This window comes from Cherax quadricarinatus, chromosome 60 (assembly GCF_038502225.1).
Source record: "Cherax quadricarinatus isolate ZL_2023a chromosome 60, ASM3850222v1, whole genome shotgun sequence".
Classification (NCBI taxonomy): Eukaryota; Metazoa; Arthropoda; class Malacostraca; order Decapoda; family Parastacidae; genus Cherax; species Cherax quadricarinatus.
The window spans coordinates 25,202,451-25,222,020 of record NC_091351.1 but is presented as its reverse complement, the minus strand read 5'-3'; the positions used below and the strand labels follow the sequence as shown (position 1 = coordinate 25,222,020).

General features: G+C 40.0%; 1 pseudogene; it reads right to left on the bottom strand.

Moving 5' to 3' along the window:
* Positions 1-19,570, bottom strand: part of LOC128694528 (zwei Ig domain protein zig-8-like) — a 200,849-nt pseudogene that overhangs the window by 10,030 nt on the left and 171,249 nt on the right.

Genomic DNA, 19,570 nt, shown 5'->3' with positions numbered 1-19,570 from the left:
CAAAGTTGATAAACCTGTTAGTATAACACAGTACACATTTAATGTGCAGAAAGCTGCCTCAGTGGTTCCTAAGTTTTTTGAGAGTGACTTAGACACCTATTTTGATGTGTTTGAGAACCAGGCACGTGCTATGAACTGGCCACGTAAGCACTGGGCTACCTTGTTGCACACAACTTTGAGAGGAAGAGCTCCAACTTGTACTGCTGCTTTACCATTTGCCAAGTACATTAGTTATGACGCTGTCAAGGAAACTATTCTAGAGACATATAACTTGTTACCGGTAAGTTATCAACGTGCATTTCGTAAGCTACAACGACGACAAGATCAAACTTGTGTAGAGTTTGGTCATGAGAAAAAAGTTGCATTTGAGAGGCGGTGCAGAACTGCTAAGTACAATAATTATGACAGTTTGGTTCAATTGTTACTTCACGAAGAATTTTACAACTGTATGTCTGCTGATATACAAGAATATCTGATCGATCATACTACCTCGGATATTCTGGAAACTGCAGCATTAGCAGACAATTACAAGATTTCTCACAAACTTGTATGTACTAAAACACACAGAAACAAGGTACCTTAAAATTGTCCTCGAAGTTGGCAACCTAAATCAGCTGATCAGTGCCGGCCTGGTGTACCTGCTACTGTAACTTCTCGTACCTTTACCAAGAAAACTCACAATCCTGAATCTGTCTCTGAATCTCTGATACCGAGAAGAAGAAAGTTAATGTACCTATTGTAACAGAAAAGAACATGCTAGAGAGTATTGTTATAAGTTAGAAAGAGATACGAGAAGCAGTCGTGCGGCTGGCACCCCTACACAAGCTGTATCCTCTTCCATGCAGCAAAGGCACCAAAATTCTAGTAATACTTCTGATCCCACTGTTTTAGATATTACTCAGAATAGATGACTAGCATCAGAAAGTGTATCTGATGAAAAGATTCGTTCAGCGATGAGTCCTTACTTATCGAGAGGCAAAGTAGGACTTGGTGAATCACATCTAACTGAGATAATTACTTTCAGAGACACTGGCAGTTATCTCACATTATTGAGAGAAGCTGTACTGCCCATAACTGATGTACTGTTAGAAGCCCATGGTGGGGCTGTTATAAAAGTGCCTCTACACAAAGTTTACATTGAAACAACAGCTCAGGGCCTGAGTTTCTCAGAGTGTCTATGAGACACACAACCTCAGTACGTCAAAAATCACTAAATCTAGGCTATGTTCTGTGAACAGAGTTACACAGAACCAACAACAAGAAAGTGACAGAGACGATCTTCCAACAAGGGCCAACAAGGGAGAGCTGGAGAGGGACGTCTTGTTGGAAGCAATGTCAACCAGACAAGATAGCGAGGGCAGGCCAGGCAGACTCTCCTCCAGGTGAGGTTTGATCACCTCACCCTGATCATGTGACTCTCCGTGGACTGCTGCTGCCCAGCAACTACAGAGAAGCTGGCAGCAAAATGAGCGAAGCGATAATTACAGTAGTTAGACAATACTGTCAGCTATTTAACACTCACGAACTATGAGCACTGAATAATATATAAATGTTACATCCTACCTAATAATATAACTAAATCAAATATTAATGTAAAGTAATATATTTTTCGATTTAGCTAATATCGCAAATATAAGCAATATAAAATTATATAATACTTGACGTGCTGTTGGAGTGTGAGCAAAGTAACATTTATGAAGGGATTCAGGGAAACCGGCAGGCCGGACTTGAGTCCTGGAGATGGGAAGTACAGTGCCTGCACTCTGAAGGAGGGGTGTTAATGTTGCAGTTTAAAAACTGTAGTGTAAAGCACCCTTCTGGCAAGACAGTGATGGAGTGAATGATGGTGAAAGTTTTTCTTTTTCGGGCCACCCTGCCTTGGTGGCCACCCTGCCTTGGTGGCCACCCTGCCTTGGTGGGCCACCCTGCCTTGGTGGCCACCCTGCCTTGGTGGCCACCCTGCCTTGGTGGGCCACCCTGCCTTGGTGGCCACCCTGCCTTGGTGGCCACCCTGCCTTGGTGGCCACCCTGCCTTGGTGGGCCACCCTGCCTTGGTGACCACCCTGCCTTGGTGGCCACCCTGCTTTGGTGGCCACCCTGCCTTGGTCGGCACCCTGCCTTGGTGGGCCACCCTGCCTTTGTGGGCCACCCTGCCTTGGTGGCCACCCTGCCTTGGTGGCCACCCTGCCTTGGTGGCCACCCTGCCTTGGTGGCCACCCTGCCTTGGTGGGCCACCCTGCCTTGGTGGCCACCCTGCCTTGGTGGCCACCCTGCCTTGGTGGCCACCCTGCCTTGGTGGCCACCCTGCCTTGGTGGGCCACCCTGCCTTGGTGGCCACCCTGCCTTGGTGGCCACCCTGCCTTGGTGGCCACCCTGCCTTGGTGGGCCACCCTGCCTTGGTGGCCACCCTGCCTTGGTGGCCACCCTGCCTTGGTGGCCACCCTGCCTTGGTGGCCACCCTGCCTTGGTGGGCCACCCTGCCTTGGTGGGCCACCCTGCCTTGGTGGCCACCCTGCCTTGGTGGCCACCCTGCCTTGGTGGCCACCCTGCCTTGGTGGGCCACCCTGCCTTGGTGGGAATCAGCCAGTGTGTTAATAAAAAAAAAATTATATGAACAGGTAATACACTTTGCTTGACTAAAAATAAGAAAGTTTCTCATAGTGAAAATATTAACAGAAAAACCAGATTATTATTATAATAAAAAAGAAGCGCTAAACCACAAGGGCCATACAGCTAGAAAAACCAGAGAGTTTCCTGATATTTACACTCACACCACCAGAGGAATAAACCAGAGAGTTTCCTGGTGTTTATACTCACACCACCAGAGGAATAAACCAGAGAGTTTCCTGGTGTTTATACTCACACCACCAGAGGAATAAACCAGAGAGTTTCCTGGTGTTTATATTCACACAACCAGAGGAATAAACCAGAGAGTTTCCTGGTGTTTACACTCACATCACCAGAGGAATAAACCAGAGAGTTTCCTGGTGTTTATATTCACATCACAAGAGGAATAAACCAGAGAGTTTCCTGGTGTTTATATTCACATCACAAGAGGAATAAACCAGAGAGTTTCCTGGTGTTTATATTCACACAACCAGAGGAATAAACCAGAGAGTTTCCTGGTGTTTATATTCACATCACAAGAGGAATAAACCAGAGAGTTTCCTGGTGTTTATATTCACATCACCAGAGGAATAAACCAGAGAGTTTCCTGGTGTTTATATTCACATCACAAGAGGAATAAACCAGAGAGTTTCCTGGTGTTTATATTCACATCACCAGAGGAATAAACCAGAGAGTTTCCTGGTGTTTATATTCACATCACAAGAGGAATAAACCAGAGAGTTTCCTGGTGTTTATATTCACATCACCAGAGGAATAAACCAGAGAGTTTCCTGGTGTTTATATTCACACAACCAGAGGAATAAACCAGAGAGTTTCCTGGTGTTTATATTCACACCACCAGAGGAATAAACCAGAGAGTTTCCTGGTGTTTATACTCACACCACCAGAGGAATAAACCAGAGAGTTTCCTGGTGTTTATACTCACACCACCAGAGGAATAAACCAGAGAGTTTCCTGGTGTTTATATTCACACCACCAGAGGAATAAACCAGAGAGTTTCCTGGTGTTTATACTCACACCACCAGAGGAATAAACCAGAGAGTTTCCTGGTGTTTATACTCACACCACCAGAGGAATAAACCAGAGAGTTTCCTGGTGTTTATATTCACACCACCAGAGGAATAAACCAGAGAGTTTCCTGGTGTTTATACTCACACCACCAGAGGAATAAACCAGAGAGTTTCCTGGTGTTTATATTCACACAACCAGAGGAATAAACCAGAGAGTTTCCTGGTGTTTACACTCACATCACCAGAGGAATAAACCAGAGAGTTTCCTGGTGTTTATATTCACATCACAAGAGGAATAAACCAGAGAGTTTCCTGGTGTTTATATTCACATCACAAGAGGAATAAACCAGAGAGTTTCCTGGTGTTTATATTCACATCACCAGAGGAATAAACCAGAGAGTTTCCTGGTGTTTATATTCACACAACCAGAGGAATAAACCAGAGAGTTTCCTGGTGTTTATATTCACATCACAAGAGGAATAAACCAGAGAGTTTCCTGGTGTTTATATTCACATCACCAGAGGAATAAACCAGAGAGTTTCCTGGTGTTTATATTCACATCACAAGAGGAATAAACCAGAGAGTTTCCTGGTGTTTATATTCACATCACCAGAGGAATAAACCAGAGAGTTTCCTGGTGTTTATATTCACATCACAAGAGGAATAAACCAGAGAGTTTCCTGGTGTTTATATTCACATCACCAGAGGAATAAACCAGAGAGTTTCCTGGTGTTTATATTCACACAACCAGAGGAATAAACCAGAGAGTTTCCTGGTGTTTATATTCACACCACCAGAGGAATAAACCAGAGAGTTTCCTGGTGTTTATATTCACATCACAAGAGGAATAAACCAGAGAGTTTCCTGGTGTTTACACTCACATCACCAGAGGAATAAACCAGAGAGTTTCCTGGTGTTTACACTCACACCACCAGAGGAATAAACCAGAGAGTTTCCTGGTGTTTATATTCACATCACAAGAGGAATAAACCAGAGAGTTTCCTGGTGTTTACACTCACATCACCAGAGGAATAAACCAGAGAGTTTCCTGGTGTTTATATTCACATCACAAGAGGAATAAACCAAAGAGGCGAGAGAAGCACCTAACTCGCGTTTCGCACAAGTGAGGTGATACATAACCCATGTATCACACAAGTGAGGCAATGCATATCCCATGTATCACACGAGTGAGGTGACGCATATCCCATGTATCACACAAGTGAAGTGACGCATATCCCATGTATCACACAAGTGAAGTGACGCATATCCCATGTATCACACAAGTGAGGTGACGCATATCCCATGTATCACACAAGTGAGGTGACGCATATCCCATGTATCACACAAGTGAGGTGACGCATATCCCATGTATCACACAAGTGAGGTGATACATAACCCATGTATCATACAAGTGAGGTGATACATAACTTATGTATCATAAGAGTGAGGTGATACATAGCCAATGTATCACACAAGTGAGGTGATGCATAACCCATGTATCACACAAGTGAGGTGATACATAACCCATGTATCATACAAGTGAGGTGATCTCAGTAGTAGTAACCAGTTACCAGTAACCACGGTGCCAGTTGACTCACGACCAACCGTCTCTGCCTGAGTCACTGTCTATTCATATTGCGCTGACCTGACAGTATTCAAAGACCCTCTCACATATGGGTACGTGGGCGGCCGGTCAGCCAGTGTTACGAGAGGAGCTAGTGAGATAGGTACGGCTGTAAGGGCGCAACCCACATTATATGTAATTATACGTACTACCAGCCTACGTGAGTATTTCTTACCTAATCCACGTGTCGAACTCCCACATGATAGTGATACATAGCCAATGTATCACACAACGAGGAGATACATAACTCAGTTATTACGCAAGGGAGGTGATACATAATTCACTGATGTATTACCTCTTCAGCATGACACCCGAGTGATGCATCACCACACTAGTATACCTGATTTATGTATCACTACACTAGCATGATACCTGAGTTATGTATCACCACACTAGCATGATACCCGGGTTATGTATCACCACACTAGCATGACACCTGAGTGATGTATCACCACACTAGCATGATACCTGAGTTATGTATCACCACACTAGCATGACACCTGAGTTATGTATCACCACACTAGCATGACACCTGAGTTATGTATCACCACACTAGCATGATACCTGAGTTATGTATCACCACGCTAGCATGATACCTGAGTTATGTATCACCACACTAGCATGATACCTGAGTGATGTATCACCACGCTAGCATGACACCTGAGTTATGTATCACCACACTAGCATGATACCTCAGTGATGTATCACCATGCTAGCATGACACCTGAGTTATGTATCACCACACTAGCATGATACCTGAGTTATGTATCACCACACTAGCATGACACCTGAGTTATATATCACCGCACTAGCATGACACCTGAGTTATATATCACCGCACTAGCATGACACCTGAGTTATATATCACCACACTAGCATGACACCTGAGTTATGTATCACCGCACTAGCATGACACCTGAGTTATATATCACCACACTAGCATGACACCTGAGTTATGTATCACCGCACTAGCATGACACCTGAGTTATGTATCACCACACTAGCATGACACCTGAGTTATGTATCACCACACTAGGATGACACCTGAGTTATGTATCACCAATAAGATCAATATGAACATAAGCGGATAATCACAATAGCTCAGGTTATTCTGTTTAATTTTTCAATGTGGCAAGTTTAATATTTATACGCTGTCACGTGTGTGTGTGTGTGTGTGTGTGTGTGTGTGTGTGTGTGTGTGTGTGCAAGGAGGTGTGCAAGAGTGCTAGAAGAGCAGAAGGCATGCAAGAGTGCCAGAAGAGTTGGAGGTATACAAGAGTGCTAGAAGAGCAGAAGGTATACAAGAGTGCTAGAAGAGCTGGAGGTATACAAGAGTGCTAGAAGAGCTGGAGGTATACAAGAGTGCTAGAAGAGCAGAAGGCATGCAAGAGTGCCAGAAGAGTTGGAGGTATACAAGAGTGCTAGAAGAGCAGAAGGTATACAAGAGTGCTAGAAGAGCTGGAGGTATACAAGAGTGCTAGAAGAGCTGGAGGTATACAAGAGTGCTAGAAGAGCTGGAGGTATACAAGAGTGCCAGAAGAGCTGGAGGTATACAAGAGTGCTAGAAGAGCTGGAGGTATACAAGAGCGCTAGAAGAGCTGGAGGTATACAAGAGTGCTAGAAGAGGAGAAGGTATACAAGAGTGCCAGAAGAGCTGGAGGTATACAAGAGTGCTAGAAGATCATGAGGTATACAAGAGTGCTAGACATCAATACATCAGAGAGAGAGTTGAGATGTATATATTATAAAATGTCTCTGCAAACGTCTTCAGTTACATTAGAACTAAAATAACTTCAGGAATGTGATCAGTTATGGAAAATTGATCAACACTACCAGCAAGTTTATATGGACACGTGTGAAGAAGTTTAGATTTCTGCCTAAACTGCAATGCCTGTTTGTAGTTACGAACAGATTCACGGCCGAACGACTTACCATTTAATACATGGACTAGCACCTCGGCGACGGGAGCGCTGCTGGGGTTGCAGGAGTATGTGCCGGAGTCCTTGACGGACGCACCTCTTACAAAGAGGTTGGTGGTGGTTCTGGGACCCTTCTCTGTCAACACACTCACTCCTCCCCGCTCACTGTCGTACGTGATGACCTGCAACAACACAGTGTTACTCACTCTGTCAATACACTCGATCAACACACATGACTGACAAGGTGACACACAACATGGACAAGATAACACACATGACAACAAGATGACTCGTATTGAAATGAAAAAATAACACATACGAGGTACATGGCGACACATATGAGAGCTGACACATGAGAAAAGGGACAGATAAAAGAGGGACAGTCACAAATCCATGAGAGACAAGGCAATACAAACTCATGAGGTACAAGGTGACACATACTTGAAGGACAAAGTGACACATACATAAGGAAGAAACGGATGCATACATGAGGAACATTGGGACACATATTAGAGAGAAAACGTGACATATGCTTGACGGACTAGGTGACACCTGAGGGACAGTGACCCATGTAAAAGACAAATGGAGACATGTACATTAGAGAGAGTGACCTATATATACGGAACAAGGTGACAAATTTGAGGAATAATTTGGCACATTTAAGAGGGAAAAGATGACACATAAGGGAGAGGCATTATATACACCACATAAGTAGCATTATATACACCACATAAGTAGCATTATATACACCACATAAGTAGCATTATATACACCACATAAGTAGCATTATATACACCACATAAATAGCATTATATACACCACATAAGTAGCATTATATACACCACATAAGTAGCATTATATACACCACTTAAGTAGCATTATATACACCACATAAATAGCATTATATACACCACATTAGTAGCATTATAAACACCACATAAGTAGCATTATATGCACCACATAAGTAGCATTATATACACCACATAAGTAGCATTATATACACCACATAAGTAGTATTATATACACCACATAAGTAGCATTATGTACATCACATAAGTAGCATTATATACACCACATAAGTAGCATTATATACACCACATAAGTAGCATTATATACACCACATAAGTAGCATTATATGCACCACATAAGTAGCATTATGTACATCACATAAGTAGCATTATATACACCACATAAGTAGCATTATATACACCATATAAGTAGCATTATATACACCACATAAGTAGCATTATATACACCACATAAGTAGCATCATATACACCACATAAGTAGCATTATATACACCACATAAGTAGCATTATATACACCACATAAGTAGCATTATATACACCACATAAGTAGTATTATATACACCACATAAGTAGCATTATGTACACCACATAAGTAGCATTATATACACCACATAAGTAGCATTATATACACCACATAAGTAGTATTATATACACCACATAAGTAGCATTATATACACCACATAAGTAGCATTATATACACCACATAAGTAGCATTATATACACCACATAAGTAGTATTATATACACCACATAAGTAGCATTATATACACCACATAAGTAGCATTATATACACCACATAAGTAGCATTATATACACCACATAAGTAGTATTATATACACCACATAAGTAGCATTATATACAACACATTATTATACACCACATAAGTAGCATTATATACACCACATAAGTAGTATTATATACACCACATAAGTAGCATTATATACACCACATAAGTAGCATTATGTACACCACATAAGTAGCATTATATACACCACATAAGTAGCATTATATACACCACATAAGTAGTATTATATACACCACATAAGTAGCATTATATACACCACATAAGTAGCATTATATACACCACATAAGTAGCATTATATACACCACATAAGTAGCATTATATACACCACATAAGTAGCATTATATACACCACATATATACACCACATAAGTAGCATTATATACACCACATAAGTAGCATTATATACACCACATAAGTAGCATTATATACACCACATAAGTAGTACACCACATTATATACACCACATAAGTAGCATTATATACACCACATAAGTAGCATTATATACACCACATAAGTAGCATTATATACACCACATAAGTAGCATTATATACACCACATAAGTAGCATTATATACACCACATAAGTAGCATTATATACACCACATAAGTAGCATTATATACACCACATAAGTAGCATTATATACACCACATAAGTAGCATTATATACACCACATAAGTAGCATTATATACACCACATAAGTAGCATTATATACACCACATAAGTAGCATTATATACACCACATAAGTAGCATTATATACACCACATAAGTAGCATTATATACACCACATAAGTAGCATTATATACACCACATAAGTAGCATTATATACACCACATAAGTAGCATTATATACACCACATTATATACACCACATAAGTAGCATTATATACACCACATTATATACACCACATAAGTAGCATTATATACACTACATATAGTATTATATACACCACATAAGTAGCATTATATACACCACATAAGTAGCATTATATACACCACATAAGTAGCATTATATACACCACATAAGTAGCATTATATACACCACATAAGTAGCATTATATACACCACATAAGTAGCATTATATACACCACATAAGTAGCATTATATACACCACATAAGTAGCATTATATACGCCACATTATATACACCACATAAGTAGCATTATATACACCACATAAGTAGCATTATATACACCACATAAGTAGCATTATATACACCACATAAGTAGCATTATATACACCACATAAGTAGCATTATATACACCACATAAGTAGCATTATATACACCACATAAGTAGCATTATATACACCACATAAGTAGCATTATATACACCACATAAGTAGCATTATATACACCACATAAGTAGCATTATATACACCACATAAGTAGCATTATATACACCACATAAGTAGCATTATATACACCACATAAGTAGTATTATATACACCACATAAGTAGCATTATATACACCACATAAGTAGTATTATATACACCACATAAGTAGCATTATATACACCACATAAGTAGCATTATATACACAACATAAGTAGTATTATATACACCACATAAGTAGCATTATATACACCACATAAGTAGTATTATATACACCACATAAGTAGCATTATATACACCACATAAGTAGTATTATATACACCACATAAGTAGCATTATATACACCACATAAGTAGTATTATATACACCACATAAGTAGCATTATATACACCACATAAGTAGCATTATATACACAACATAAGTAGTATTATATACACCACATAAGTAGTATTATATACACCACATAAGTAGCATTATATACACCACATAAGTAGTATTATATACACCACATAAGTAGCATTATATACACAACACAAGTAGCATTATATACACCACATAAGTAGCATTATATACACCACATAAGTAGCATTATATACACAACATAAGTAGTATTATATACACCACATAAGTAGCATTATATACACCACATAAGTAGTATTATATACACCACATAAGTAGCATTATATACACCACATAAGTAGTATTATATACACCACATAAGTAGCATTATATACACCACATAAGTAGCATTATATACACCACATAAGTAGTATTATATACACCACATCAGTAGCATTATATACACCACATAAGTAGTATTATATACACCACATAAGTAGTATTATATACACCACATAAGTAGCATTATATACACCACATAAGTAGTATTATATACACCACATAAGTAGCATTATATACACCACATAAGTAGTATTATATACACCACATAAGTAGCATTATATACACAACATAAGTAGTATTATATACACCACATAAGTAGCATTATATACACCACATAAGAAGTATTTTATACACAACACAAGTAGCATTATATACACCACATAAGTAGCATTATATACACCACATAAGTAGCATTATATACACAACATAAGTAGCATTATATACACCACATAAGTAGCATTATATACACCACATAAGTAGCATTATATACACCACATAAGTAGCATTATATACACCACATAAGTAGCATTATATACACCACATAAGTAGCATATTACAACCTAGGATTTCAAATGCCTGTTATCCCAGGTGTAATGGGAGCAAATAAACACAGTAGAAAAAGTTTAGACTTATATTATCCTTCACCAATTTATAACAGCAATATGTACACTATGTACAGAGATAAGTATAGTGCACTCCACGGTAAGCAAAGCAGAAAGAGAAGCCACAAGATAGCAGACCGTGCTTCAACCAGCTCTAGAATGGGAATGACCAGGGCAGACAGGAGAGCGGTATCCACATAACCTCTGCGATTGCCAATCCCACCTTCTTATTGGCTAGAACCTGGTCACTAGTTGAACGATGGGGCCCCATCATCAACTCTTAGCAACCTGGTTCGCTGGTTGGGGGAGATAACCTGTAAATGAGGGTGTATCCATGCGCCGAATAAAGGTTACGTACTCTTTGCATGCCACACCCCCACCCCCGAGAAGGCTCAGGATTAGGCTGCCACCTCCCAGTGGTAACCGTGCCGCCATGGCACAAAATAATGGGACCGCCTATCCTCTCCACCATCCAACTCTTAGATAGAGCTCAGCTTTCCTAGTGACCAAAAGCCAAACCCTAAACTCAGAGTGAGACAGCAGTCAGATAGGCCAACATAGGTCCAAGATACAAGCGGACGGTAGCCCGTATCCCCTCACTAAAAAAAAAACCCACATCAGGGGATAAAAAAAAGAGCTTGAAAGGGGGGTTACCACAAATACATCCTAACCTAAATAAAATATTAAACTAGACTCTTGACAAAGAGTCTGCCAACACATTTTCTTTGCCGGCAATATAATTAATTTTTATATTGTAGGGCTGCAGCCTGAGCGTCCAACGCATAAGCCTTGTGTTGTGATTCTTCATGGCTTGGAGATAGACTAACGGGTTGTGATCACTGTAGACTGTGACCACCTGCGATGTCTGGCCCACATAAACATCGAAATGCTCCAAAGCCATTACCAGCGCGAGGGCTTCTTTTTCAATGGTAGAGTAAGCTCTCTGATCTGGCTGGAACTTAGCTGAAAAGTATGCGATTGGCTGCAGCTCCTTGTTCCCGATTTGTAATAGTACCGCCCCAACCCCAGACTCACAAGCATCAACCTGTAATGAAAAAGGTTTGGAGAAGTCTGGAGACAGGAGAATGGGTGCAGAGCACAATAATCTTTTTGCTTTATTAAAAGCTGTGTTACAATCTGACGTCCAATTAAAGGGAACTTTATGACTGGTAAGAGAGGTAAGAGGGGCTACAATATCTGAGAAATTCTTACAGAATCTTCTGTAAAATCCTATCATGCCTAGGAAACGTTGAAGAGATTTCCTATCATGAGGAACTGGATAATCTTTAATCGAAAGAACTTTAGCAAGTTTAGGTGCAACATTACCACTACCTACTTCATGGCCTAGAAAAGTGACAGTGGCCTGGCCAAAGGAAGATTTAGATAAATTAACTGTTAATTGGGAATTCTTAAAGGTCTCAAACAGAGCTTTAAGTCTAAGTAGGTGTTGATCCCAAGTATCAGACACCACAACAATATCATCTAGGTATGCTGCCGTGCCTTCAAGTCCTTTAATAGCCTGATGGACGAGTTTCTGGAATGAAGAGGGGGAATTTTTCATTCCGAAGGGGGTAACTGTATACTGATAATGACCTCCTGGAATTACGAAGGCAGAGATTTCCTTCGCCTTATCTGTCAAAGGTACCTGATAGTAACCTTTAAGGAGATCTAATTTGGACACAAAAGTAGCCTTACCCACAAAGTCAATTACGTCATCCAGACGAGGAAGAGGGTAAGCATCTGTGATTGTGACCTCGTTCACTTTACGGTAGTCTGTGCACATACGAAACCCTCCATCAGCCTTTTTTACTAGGATGCACGGTGAAGCCCATGGACTAGATGACTCCTCCACTAAACCATGTTCTAACAAGAAGTCTACTTCCTGCTGAAGTAGCCTTTGCTTTTCAGGATTAGCTCTGTAGGGGGAGAGTTTAATTGGTTTAGATTTTCCCACATCTACATCATGGTAACCTAACGTACATTTTTTCGGCACATCCGAAAAAATATTAGGATATGACTGTAGAAGCTCAGTTAAATTGGTTGCTTGTATTTCAGATAATCCATCCATTAACGGGCTAGGATCCTTGAGGAGGACAGAATTTGAAAGTTTAGTATTAATTTCAGAGATAGAGTGCAAAGAGTCAGAGTCGTCCTCAGAGGTAGAGGACAGAGTCATTACTGGGACTTTATCTGGTGTATGAAAGGCCTTGATTTGATTAATGTGGTAAGTTTTTGTTTTTGAGGTCTTATCAATGGGAGCTACCACATAATTTAAATCAGATAATCTACTTACTATCTGCATAGGTCCCGTAAATCTAGCTTTCAAGGTGTGGCCAGGTATAGGTTCCTGCACCAACACCTTGTCTCCTGGATGGAAGGAGCGGAATTGTGCACTTCTGTCATACCTCTGTTTCATCTTACTTTGAGCTATCTTTAGGTTAGCCGTGGCTAACTCACGTGCCACCTGCAACCTTGAAGACGGGTTGTAGAGTGCTGAGCTTACGTCTTCTCCCATCCATCCTTCTTTGAGCACCCGAAGAGGACCTCGTACATTGTGCCCAAAGATCAGCTCAAACGGACTATACCCTGTAGACTCTTGCACCGTCTCTCGTACTGAGAACAGCAACAACGGTAGAGATTCATCCCAATCTGTCGGAAAGTGCATGCAAAAACTTCTCATCATTGTTTTTAATGTTTGGTGGAATCTTTCCAAGGCGCCTTGGGACTGAGGGTGATAGGCAGTGGATAAGTTGTGAATTATCCCTAACCTAGTTAATACTTCCCTAAATGCTTTGGCAGTGAAGTTAGTACCTTGATCACTTTGTATAGTTTTAGGAATGCCAAAACAAGAAATGAATTTTGTTAAAGCTTTGAGAATAGCTTTAGTATTGATACTACGCATTGGGATCGCTTCAGGATATCTGGTTACTTTATCCATAATTGTAAATAAATACTGATTTCCAGACTTTGACTTAGGTAGTGGACCTACACAATCTATAATTAAATCTGCAAAAGGTTCTCCATCAGCAGGTATGGGTTGGAGAGGTGCAGGTTTAATGGAATGTCCAGGTTTTCCAACTTGCTGACATTCTCGGCAACACCTAATATGATTCTTCACATCTTTCTTTAATTTTGGCCAATAAAATTCTTTTGTGATTCTATACAAGGTTTTTGTAATTCCTAAGTGACCTCCTAATGACGTATTATGAGCTATATTTAATATCTGAGGTCTATACTTGGTTGGAACCACTAACCTGTCGTATAATTGCCGGCCCTCTATCTCCTTACCAGTCTCAGTGCAAACCAAATAATCATTTTTAACTTCATACTTGACTGGATGACCCAAAGAGGATTTACCCATGGCTGCCTGATAAGCGAATTTTAAAGAAGGGTCCTTTCGTTGTTCCTCCCGGAAGGACAGTCCCTCGGGCATGGAAACAGAGACATCTGGCAATCCTGCAACCTGGGAATAGGAAGGCTTGATCGGGGTCTGTTCACTTGATTTACGAGACTCCGGCCGGTGTGTCTCATAAAACAACGTGGCTATTCCGAGATCGGAGTCGTCCAAGGATAGGTCAACATTCTCCCCAGACAACCCTTGGGATGTTGCCCGAGTTATGGCCAACACTGGAGAAGCATTAATCATTATAGGTTCAGGACACGAAGTAACAGTAGTAATGTTATTACCCAGTAATAACATGGCATTTTTCATGGGAAATCCTTTTGAGACACCTACAGTCAAGTACCCAGTGTAATATTTGCACTGTACATAAATTTTATGCAAAGGAACAGAATATATAGCTCCTCCATAGGCTTCCAATAAAACTGAGGAATTCAAGGAAGTATTCTCTGAAAGGGGTAATATTCCTTCTCTGACAAGTGAGCAATATGCTCCAGTATCTCTAAAGGTATTTACTTTAGTTGGTTCTGAGTTTTCCTGAAGGGAAATAAGACTTTTGCAATAATAAGGGGCCATACCTTTTTCTACTTCTCTAGGGGACATGTTACTAGGGATATTAGAGATTTTCCCGATGGGTTGAGGTTTTTGGGGGCAGTTGGAACTGATGTGACCTACTTTATTACACCTGAAGCAGACGACAGGCTTGCCCTTTACTCCCTGATTACGTTGCAAGTGGTGTCGTTCTGGCTGGTGCCTCTCTGGATATTGTTGTCGAGATGCTCCATAAGTAGTTTGCCTCTCCGCAGGGGGACCATATGTTGAGAAGCGTGGCTCACCAGGTGACTTGGTTGGATGTCATAGACGCTCTCCCTCCGGCTGGCACTTCATTCTCCAATGTTGTCGATCTCTGCTCACGCCAGACTGTTGAAAAGAGAGACGGGACCGCTCGGACAAGGAGCGGTTCGTTTCGAAGGTATCAGCCCACCTGGCTGCCTCCAATGCAGTGGTTAAGTCACGATCCTGCAGAAAGACACGAACCTCGGGTCCCACAGACTCCAGCAGGTTATCAATCAGAATAAGCTGCACCAGCTCCTCAAAGTTAGAGACACCACTCGCTTTATACCAGCTGGTAAAAGCTTTGGTTTGCTGTCTCACAAAGTCCACCAGGGATTGACCAAGCTGCCGCCTGTTCAATTTGAAGGTCTTACGATATTTAGCTGGGATACATGTATATGCTCCCAACACTGTGGTCTTCACTACTTGATAATCAGAGAATTCAGCATCAGTTAATACCGACGTAAATTCCTGTGCCTTACCCAATAATGCTGTATGAACCAACGCTGCCCAGTGCTGTTCCGGCCACCTCAAGGCTCGAGCCTGATTTTCGAAGCTTTCGAAAAATTGCTCTGGTTCGGCCTCATTGAAGCGGGGAACAAGCTGTACTGCTTTTTGTAAACTGAAATCGTTTACAGAATGCGAAAACTGCCTCCTTTCTCTTTCCCTATCAAATTCTTCCCTTGCGAATGCTCTCTGTTCCCTAGTTTGCTCCAGCGTGATTTTTGCCAGCTCAAGTGCCAACGACGCTGATTCACCTCGAGACAACCCAGCTGCACCATACTGACCATTTTGCTCCGTAGGTGTATCATCTTCCTCATGCGAGAACATAAGAGTTTTTGCCCCAGCTCCCGTAGAGGGAGGAGTTTGATGTGCCATCTCTTCTTCAATAAGTTTGTCAGCAATAAGTGAACGCAGTTGCGCAGCTGTGAGAGTGCATTTATAGGGAATGCCAATGGAACGAGCAATTTGCCAACAACGCTGTAGGGACAATTTAGGTAGGTTATGCAAAGTATATGCCGACACCAGGCGTCTGACTCGTCTAGGTGGCATAAGTTATTCGCTATGCACAGTACGAATACCCCAACGTAACACGTTAGTTTGCAGAACACGCTTAGCTATGCACAGTACGATTGCAGAATACGCATACAAGCAAAGCCGACTGCACACAAGATTGACCGTAGCGAAGCGAGCACACTGAACAAGCTAGTAGCGAGCTGTTGAACGATCACACAATAGCAAGGCTGATCATAAGCAACTGACACGCAAAATTTGTAAAGCGAAGCGAGACAGCAAGCTACACAATGTTCCTGCTACAAGCTTCACCCTAAGCTCAACCGTTTCTCTAAGTCCAGCTCCCGGACAGGCCCCCATATTACAACCTAGGATTTCAAATGCCTGTTATCCCAGGTGTAATGGGAGCAAATAAACACAGTAGAAAAAGTTTAGACTTATATTATCCTTCACCAATTTATAACAGCAATATGTACACTATGTACAGAGATAAGTATAGTGTACTCCACGGTAAGCAAAGCAGAAAGAGAAGCCACAAGATAGCAGACCGTGCTTCAACCAGCTCTAGAATGGGAATGACCAGGGCAGACAGGAGAGCGGTATCCACATAACCTCTGCGATTGCCAATCCCACCTTCTTATTGGCTAGAACCTGGTCACTAGTTGAACGATGGGGCCCCATCATCAACTCTTAGCAACCTGGTTCACTGGTTGGGGGAGATAACCTGTAAATGAGGGTGTGTCCATGCGCCGAATAAAGGTTACGTACTCTTTGCATGCCACATAGCATTATATACACCACATAAGAAGCATTATATACACCACATAAGTAGCATTATATACACCACATAAGTAGCATTATATACACCACATAAGTAGCATTATATACACAACATAAGTAGCATTATATACACCACATAAGTAGCATTATATACACCACATAAGTAGCATTATATACACCACATAAGTATTATTATATATACCACATAAGTAGCATTATATACACCACATAAGTAGTATTATATACACCACATAAGTAGCATTATATACACAACATACGTAGCATTATATACACCACATAAGTAGTATTATATACACCACATAAGTAGCATTATATACACTACATAAGTAGTATTATATACACCACATAAGTAGCATTATATACACCACATAAGTAGTATTATATACACCACATAAGTAGTATTATATACACCACATAAGTAGCATTATATACACCACATAAGTAGCATTATATACACCACATAAGTAGCATTATATACACCACATAAGTAGCATTATATACACCACATAAGTAGCATTATATACGCCAAATAAGTAGCATTATATACACCACATAAGTATCATTATATACACCACATAAGTAGCATTATATACACCACATAAGTAGCATTATATACACCACATAAGTAGCATTATATACACCACATAAGTAGTATTATATACACCACATAAGTAGCATTATATACACCACATAAGTAGTATTATATACACCACATAAGTAGCATTATATACACCACATAAGTAGCATTATATACACCACATAAGTAGTATTATATACACCACATAAGTAGCATTATATACACCACATAAGTAGTATTATATACACCACATAAGTAGCATTATATACACCACATAAGTAGTATTATATACACCACATAAGTAGTATTATATACACCACATAAGTAGCATTATATACCCCACATAAGTAGCATTATATACACCACATAAGTAGCATTATATACACCACATAGGTAGCATTATATACACCACATAAGTAGCATTATATACACCACATAAGTAGCATTATATACACCACATAAGTAGCATTATATACTCCACATAAGTAGCATTATATACACCACATAAGTAGCATTATATACACCACATAAGTAGTATTATATACACCACATAAGTAGCATTATATACACAACATAAGTAGTATTATATACACCACATAAGTAGCATCATATACACCACATAAGTAGCATTATATACACCACATAAGTAGTATTATATACACCACATAAGTAGCATTATATACACCACATAAGTAGTATTATATACACCACATAAGTAGCATTATATACACCACATAAGTAGTATTATACACACCACATAAGTAGTATTATATACACCACATAAGTAGCATTATATACACCACATAAGTAGCATTGTATACACCACATAAGTAGCATTATGTACACCACATAAGTAGCATTATATACACCACATAATTAGCATTATATACACCACATAAGTAGCATTATATACACCACATAAGTAGCATTATATACACCACATAAGTAGCATTATATACACCACATAAGTAGCATTATATACACCACATAAGTAGCATTATATACACCACATAAGTAGCATTATATACACCACATAAGTAGCTTTATATACACCACATAAGTAGCATTATATACACCACATAAGTAGCATTATATACACCACATAAGTAGCATTATATACACCACATAAGTAGCATTATATACACCACATAAGTAGCATTATATACACCACATAAGTAGCATTATATACACCACTTAAGTAGCATTATATACACCACATAAGTAGCACTATATACACCACATAAGTTGCATTATATACACCACATAAGTAGCATTATATACACCACATAAGTAGCATTATATACACCACATAAGTAGCATTATATACACCACATAAGTAGCATTATATACACCACATAAGTAGCATTATATACACCACATAAGTAGCATTATATACACCACATAAGCAGCATTATATACACCACATAAGAATCATTATATACACCACATAAGTAGCATTATATACACCACATAAGTAGCATTATGTACACCACATAAGTAGCATTATATACACCACATAAGTAGCATTATATACACCAC